This window comes from Chelonoidis abingdonii, chromosome 7, assembly GCF_003597395.2.
Source record: "Chelonoidis abingdonii isolate Lonesome George chromosome 7, CheloAbing_2.0, whole genome shotgun sequence".
NCBI lineage: Eukaryota > Metazoa > Chordata > Testudines > Testudinidae > Chelonoidis > Chelonoidis abingdonii.
This window is the reverse complement of record NC_133775.1, coordinates 46,333,191-46,341,866: the sequence shown is the minus strand read 5'-3', so window position 1 is coordinate 46,341,866 and position 8,676 is coordinate 46,333,191.

Genomic DNA, 8,676 nt, shown 5'->3' with positions numbered 1-8,676 from the left:
GTACCATAGAAATATGAAGGACTTTGTTTTATTCTGTAGTTACAAACTGTTACACCCAGCAGCTGACTATACTATCTTTAGTGCTCCCAGCACTGGCATACCCGATAGCAATAAAAAAATTTCCAGGCACAAGCTCAGTTTTCCCATTATAGACCTCAGTTCTGTTATCAAAAGAGGGCTGAGCTGCTCCTAACACCGTGTTTCTGAGAAGGCCTCTGTGTACTGCCATTAAATACTCCGTGAATAGATTCGGTAACATCTGAAATAGCCTTAGATACACTTAGCAACAGACAGTAACTCATTTACATTTTTTAAATTGTTGTATGACAAATAAATGCCACTTAGTTATTAAATTAATTCAGGGGGTCAGAGTGGAGCCGAGAGACTCTGCCTCACTGTGTCTGTTAGCCCTTGAAATGTAATTAGCTCAACACAAGTCTCGTCTGAAAGGACTTACCCTCTGCATTGTAATGATCAGAGCAAAGAAGCAGCTCTTTCCTCATTGCAGAGTGCCCTTTACTGAAAGCAGGATATTTGAGATACCCACTACAGCCCATTTCCACCTACCTTTGCATTCTGGATAGACAATTGGATTTCCATGGCACTGCACCATAACAATAAAATAAAATAGGTTGAGATAAACCAGTTGCTAGTGCATATCCTGGTTTGCAGTGAAGCTCAAGAAAATCACCATGTTTTAGGTACACCCATTACAATATGTTCTTATTTGCTCTCCCATTCAACTCTACCATCCGGTTTTCCATTTCTTCCATCCAGATAGTGCATGGCTCTAAAACAAGAAAAAGAAGCAGTTTTCCTGGTAACACGCCCCCCCCCCCCAGTTAGCACACTGAAGTAATGTGTTTACACAAGCAATTAGTTTTGTTGAGTGAATCTCTAAATAAAGCTCAAAGCCTAAGAAACCGTTGTTTTTTTTAACCTAAACAAAGTGATGCTTTTGTCCAATTTCCATTGTCACAGAAAGATCTGTTCTGTCCTTCCAGTGCATACAATTTTTACTTTTGGCATTTGAATTCCACAAAGGAGCCAGATGTGTATCCTTTTTCCAAGATAGTAGTTATATCTCCATTCTAATACTAGGCGGACGGATACATTACTTTCCTTTTTCTAACAGGAAAAAAATGACAATTATGATAATATTATGCAAAAATAGTTATGTAATTTTTTGGGCTTTGGTATTCCAGGTGGAAAATGTCTCCTTGTCCAATGTTAGGGAAACCACTTATAGACACCTCAGGTGCTATAATTGTGTGCATGTGACTGAGCTAGGCACAGTGACCAAAATATTTAGGGCTTCATTCTCAGCTGCTATAAACAGTAGCACCATTTGGGGGAGCAGTGAGGGTCTCCTGTCTCCCCCTCCCCTTCAAGTTTTGGGCCATAGGTCTGATCACAGAGCATGCCCTAGCCCCAGAGAGAGCTCTTAACTGCAGCATAGCTTGCGTGTGGAATATGACAAGCTGTTCTATGCTGCTCCCAGCTTCCACCCTTGGGCCAGGGTGTTTGTTTATAAACTGAGGTAGGGTGATTTCGATAACAAAAGGCTTGTCCATTAAATTATATTAAGGATTGTTAGATGATCTTGCAAGCATTGCCAGGTGCTCCAGTGAAAAGATAGGAAACAAAGAGTAGAAATAGATGTTCAGTTGTCAGAATGGAAAGGGATAAATAGCGGGGTCCCCTAAGGATCTGTACTGGGACCAGTACTCTTCAACATATTCATAAATGATTTGGTAAACAGTGAGATCTCAAAATCTGCAGATGATATAAAATTACTCAAGATAGTTAAACCCAAAGCTGATTGCAAAGATTACAAAGGGATCTCATGAGAGTGGGCAACAAAATGGCAAATGAAATTCAATGTTGATAAATGTGAAGTCATGCACATGGCGAAATATAATCCTAACTATATATACAAAATTATGGGGTCTAAATTAGCTGTTACCACTCAAGAAAGATCTTGGAGTTATTGTGGAGAGTTCTCTGAAAACATCCACTCAATGTGCAGTGACAGTCAAAAAAGCTAACAGAATGTTGGGCATCATTAGGAAAGGGATATACAATAAGACAGAAAATATTATATTACTTCTATACAAATCCATGGTACACCCACATCTTGAATACTGTGCGCAGATCTGATCACCCAGCTCAAAAAAAGATATACTGGATTTGGAAAAAGTACAGAGAAGGGCAACAGAAATGATTAGGGGTATGGAACAGCTTTCATATGAGGAGAAATTAAAAAGACCGGGACTTTTCAGCTTTGAAAATAAATGACTAAGAGGGGATATGACAGAGGTCTATAAAATCATGAACTGTGGGGAAAAATTGAATAAGGAAATGTTATTTACTCCTTTGCATAAAACAAAGAACAAGGGTGGGGTGTCACACAATGGAAATTAATAAGCTGCAGATTTAAAACAAACACAAGGAAATATTTCTTCATAGTCAACCCATGGAACTCTTTGCCAGGGGGCGTTATGAAGGCCCAGACTACAACTGAGTTCAAAAAATAGCTAGATAAGTGTGTGTACATTATGACTGGCCTTTAACTGCATAATCACACTGTATTTTTCTAGAGCTACCCAGCTTCACTCAGATTGAAAGCTGAACACTGACTGAAGTAACATTTTAATATTCATTTTGTCCACAGTGTTCAATGCGTGGGCTCTGTTTCTTCTACTACATATTCTGCAGCACTGTTGCAATGGTCTGGAGCATCCTGACTCATGCAGTCCACAAACTATTCTCATTCACCATTTAATTTGCTCATGGAGGGAGAAATTCATCCCTGCACAGAGGAGCGGCATGAGGCCTATGCAGCATTTATGCCCTACCTTATGCTGGCCCTCTGAACAGCACTGAATTCACCCTGAATGATGCAACAGCCCTGTGGAAAAGAGAGTATTATTGATCAAGAAGTAAAGATGTATTCATAATCAGACACACCATGGAGGATTATGCAGGTAAATAAACTTTGACATTTCCAGTCCTTTTGAGTGCTTCACTTTGTAACTTCAACTTTCTTTTAAAACAATATTAATGACTTTCCTCACAGTGTTTATATAAAGCCTCCATGAGTGTTATCTCTAATGGGAAAGGGCAGGTGTTTAGTCCTAATTAGAACACAATGCAATACAAGCACACAAATGACTGTATACAAGAGATCAAATAAAACTGAGAAACTTGAATTACAAATTACAGTGCAGATTTACCAGAGATGCTGAAGGCCATCTATGTGCCCAGTAACACCCACTTCCTTGACTGAAGGGTTGTGAGAAGTATATCCTCACTACACAAAGTCCAGTGTTTGGCTTCACTCTGAATCAAACTGTGCATGTGTCTTCGGCCACTGGACAGAAGCAAATTTCTTTGGCCTCCAGTTCGTTTTTGTGAGGCTACATGGTGCTAGAGAAAACAAGAAAAAAGGAAAATGATAGAGCCTGATTCATCACTGTCCTGCACCTTGTGCAGCTATTTACCTGCCTCGTGTGAAAAGGGACTGCAAAACATGGCATTCTGCTGTGTACTCTCTTGCAGGGTTGTCAAGTGCCATGTAGATGAAGATAGTAGAGATCACACGCTGTTAATATCTACTCAAGCTAGGTTAAATGTATGTTTTAAACTATAAAAATTTGCATTGGTGACAAGCAAAATAAAAGTTTTTTCAACATACTTAATATAAATATTGTGACAAAGTTCTCCTCCACCTTGGTGGGATCCTGCGGCTTATTGCGTGGATTGCTCACCTCAGTCTTACTCTCTGGTGGAACCCACAGTTCCGGGTTTCAACTCTTCCTGTGTCAGATCGAGGATTGGGAGGTAATGAGTGGGGGTGAAACCTGGGCCACGCTCTACTCTGGGTCCCAGCCCAGTCCTGTGGATTGCAGCGTATCTATAGCGCCTCCTGTAACAGCTGCATGACAGCTACACTCCCTAGGCTACTTCCCCATGGCCTCCCCAACACTTTCTTCATCCTCACCACAGGACCTTCCTCCTGGTGACTGATAGATTTTTCCTCAGTTCTATCTCCAGCAGCTTCCGCTTCCCCTCTCCCCTCTCCCTCTCCCCTCCTTATACCTCTTGCCTTCCCAGCTCCTCACACACCACCGCAAACTAAGTCGACTCCTTTTAACCCAGTGCCCTGATTACCTGCCTTGATTTGGTGCAGGTGTTCTAATCAGCCTGTCTGCTTTAATTGGTTCTAGCAGGTTCCTGATTACTCTAGTGCAGCCCCTGCTCTGGTCAGTCAGGGAACAGAAAACTACTCATCCAGTGACCAGTATATTTGCCCTCTACCAGACTCCTGTACACCACTGGTCTGGGTCTCTCACAATGTGTATGTAAACATATATACACACACATGTTGCCAACTCTCATGATAGATCTCTAGCGATATGTGGGGTATTTTTAAAGCCCCAACTCCCAGAGTCAAATGAATACAGAGGAATCTCATCTCATGAAGATGACTTCATTTTGATATGCTTTTTATTTGGCAACTTTCTTGAACACCAAATTACTCAAGGAATGAAAATATTTCCCAAGAATTCTCATAACAAAGTTTTTCATAGAAATCACAGTAGAGAATATAAGAAGTTCCGGTTCATGGGCTCTGAGTTTGGGTCCTATGCCCAGATCTTTACTCCCCAGCCCACAGAGTCTTGGAGGACAATGGAAGCAGTACACCCAGGCCCTGTGGGAGGAACTTGAGCAACAGGGACTGTACTGATATCATATTAAGTTCATAGATGGGCCTTTAGAAAGTTAATACTTCAAAAATAGGGAATTGGAAATAGACCCTGATAGCTACTGATGGAAATTGTGAAGAATATGGATGACCTGGTTGTGCAATTATCAGTTTTGATGCATATTAAACAAATTGCTGTTCTGTTCTTGTTCATTGACTGGCTATTAACAAATCACATCATCCTGTTTCATGATCCTACTGGCTAAACCAAATAAGGTGTTGACAAGCTCGAAAGGAAAATGTGTTCAGCTTTCATTGACTGGAAGGATATAATCTCAGTGTAGGATATTAGAGTCTATAACAGTAGCCACTAAAATCAGGAGATGTTGACCCTGTAAAGTAATAGGATATTCATCTTTGGATCCAACAGCAATCAGGAATTTCATGTGGGTTCGGTGACTCTTTTGTATATTTCTTTCTGTACTGATTGCAGATTTTACATTTGGACAAGTTATCTTTGATAGCAACATCCATGGCTGGTCAAAATAGGATTTTGGGCACTGTACTTACAATTCTCAATACCTACATGGGCACTGAGGAGTATGGCTAGCATTTCTGACCTCATGCTGTGTAGTATGATGTCACAGAGTCCTTTGTACAGAATCCCATCATATGCAACTTTATGTGCATAACACCCTTACTGTCCCAATATAATTTTCTACTTGGAGGTACCTTTGCTTCTCTGCTTGGCAATTCATTTGTCTTAAGTTGATCCAAGGTTGTGTCATTTTTTGAATTTGCGTTTATTTTGTAAATGTTCATATTAAACTCAAATTACTCTTCCTGCAACGCCTCCTATTAACAAGGCACTCTTGAAAGAATGTTCACCTCAAGAAGCTCTTTACACAGTTTGTATTTCACATTTATAATGGGTATTTTTGCAGTTTCATTACCATTTTCTGAAGGTTGTGTGGTGCATTTGTAACTAATTATTACCTTTGTGTTGTTGGGGAGGGGACCCTTTTTGAATAGTTGCTCATAGATTGGAACTGGTTGGGTCAGATGTAAGTGTCCAGTCTGTTTCCAGGCAGGCTACATTAGTTGTCAGGAAGGCACTTCATCATTTTACACCGGGACAAGAATGCTCAGACTGAGGGCCAGATACCATGGTCATTTTATCAAGGTCAAGCAAAGTTCTACTGAACATGCTGAGTGCAAAAACAGCTACTTGAATGTACTGCATGGGGTCAGAATGGCAGATAGTTTGTTGTCTTTATATATACAAATGACAAGAGATAGAAGGGGGGGAAATGACTACAATGGGCAACTTCTTAGCAGGGCATCTGCTGGGTGCAGGGCTGAACAATTGCATCTAATTAATGAGAGGTAAGCCATAAATGGGATGGAAGCATCAGAACTGTAATTGAAGAAACATGCGGGCTTACAGCATGGGTCTTTATGTTCAACAATGGGAGGTCCACAAATTTTGTCTGCATTTAGTCAACAAACCAAAAACTTATGCTGTGCTGTAGATACGTGCCTGACTGTTTTCAGCTATAAGAAGGAATCCTGGATTCTGCATCTCTGGATTCATTAATTCTGACTGGAGGAATTCTGGGCAAATATAAAGAAGTCCCCAAAGCCATACTGGGTAACCCAAGAGACTTATGGAAACTAGTAGACATTATATCTCTGCTATCAACTGGACTTCCAAACTCTGACTCACTTGTTATATATATTTACCTGCTTTAACTTCTCAATAACTCTGATTTATTTTCCTTAACTAATAAATCTTTAGTTTAGTTTACTAAAGAAATTGGCTGTCAGCATTGGTTTTTGTTGAGATCTGCGATGTCCACTGACCGGGGATGAGTGATCAACCCTCTATAGAGCTGGAAGAACCTAGCATGAGATGATTTTTGGTTTTAATAACCTTTTATCGCAAAGTCGTTTGTCTGAGTGGCAAGATGCACTGGAGAGCTTAAGGGGACCATCTGTGGCTCCATGATATGGTTAATATAGTAATCCAGGAGTATGCTTGTTACCAGTTTGGTATCTTCCCTGTTAGTCTGGCCTAAGATTGGCACTCTCAGTTGTGAGCTACATATCAGACAGCATGACAAAGGGAATTGAACTTCCTGGACCAAAAATTGTTCATGAAGGGAGTTTAGGAGAGGGGTAGCAAGGAGGGATAGAAATGAAGTGAAGAGTGTGTCCCACTTCCACCATGCTTAATACCCAGGGGTCCATGGTGATTCAGGACCATGCACTGATGAAGTGTGACAGGTGGTCTGGGAAAAAAAGGGGGAAACTGGATCCAACATCATGGAGAAGGGTACAGCGATCTCGATCGCCTCATTGAAAGGTCTTCTTGGAGGTCCCTGAGTGTGTAGGAGTGGCAGACATCAACCTGGAGGTGAACAGAGGTCGAAGCGGCCTATGCTTAAACCTTCTGCTCCTTCTTCTGTGCAGGTCCTGACAGGTTGGCGAGGCAAAGTACTGGGTGGGCTAGTGGGGTTTGTAATGCCTCATAGAAGATGCTGGGGTATATAATCCCATGATTTAAGAGTTATCCTGGAGTCCTTAAGCCCATGGAGTTTAGCAAACAGTATGCTCTGTGAAGAGTAAAGATCCTTCAAAGGGATGGTCTTGGAGGGTTTGTTAGACCTCCTGAGGGACCTTAAACTTGTGCATAGTGTCCCATATATTAAAGTCGTATTGACCCAGCAGCAGCTTCTGGCTCACAATTCTAAGCTGCAACCCCTCCATCAAATAAATCTTTCTCCCATATAAATCCAACTTTTTTGAATCTTTTGCTTTAGGCACTGTCCCCAGAGGCTCTTTTCTTTCCCTCTCATTGGTGGTAGAGGAGGGATGCAGTGAGCGATGGGCACCCTTGTGGGAGAGGGGGGTGAGGAGAGATGTGGTGGGCAGGGTGGGTCTTGCGGGTAGGAAGGTGGAGAAGAGGAAGGATGTGGTGAGCAACGGGGATCTCTGGATGAGTGTGGAGTGGAGGAGCTGAGCAAGGAAGGACTCACCAGGTAGCAGAGGGCAGTGGGGGCCTTGAGGATGGGGCAGAACAGGAAGGGGAAGAGGCAGAGCCCGGGGGGGCTTCTACAGCCCAGGCATCTAGTGGTAGGGCAGTGGCAGCTGCACCAGGAGAGGCTTATTATACCTGTTGGCCATGCATGCTAGCCTTATTGAGTGGCAGAGACACTTTGAGTGGTCCACCTCTACTACAATTTCCAGCAGGCTGCAGGAAGTGTCCTTGACTTCCGCCATCTGGATGGCCAAATTTGAGGCCAACCACTTAAACAAGTCCTAGTGGGCCTTATAGTCATCCTGAGGAGGTGACAAATCAGCTGCCAACAGCCTCATCTGCTGAGGAGGAAGCCAACACAGGCTGAAGGCCCTCCTCTCCCCTTTCCACATTGACAGGGGCCCATTCTTGAGATTCAGTACCAGACTCCAGTACTGAGCCTGGATCAGGAGCCTTTCACCAAGACAGTGGTAATGCTCTGCTCTTAGAGGCCACCAAATAAGAGCATCCTGAGACAGGACTCTGGGCTGCGGGAAGCCCCCATAGGTTCCACAAGGGTCATTGCATTGTCACTGGCCCCCAGGGTCCAGAAGGACAGGCACATGGTGGTACCCTGGTGCTTGCAGCCATGGCAGGGTAAGAGTACCTGGGGGAGTCACATGGGTGGCTCCTAGGGCAAGAGGAGTATGACCCCACCTCTGACTCTGAGGATGATGAGTCTCGATGAGGTGACCATGGAGGCACAGTTCCTATCAGTGCCAGAGACCAGTGCTGAAATGGGGATGTCTGCACCAAGGCCAGCAAAGACGGTTTTCCCCTAGATGGTACCACTGGCGCTGGTACTGGACAGAAGCTGGGGCAGTGGCTTCCCTCTTGCCTGCCAGTTACCGGTAGCACCGACTCCTGTGCTGCCGGAGATATGGGCACA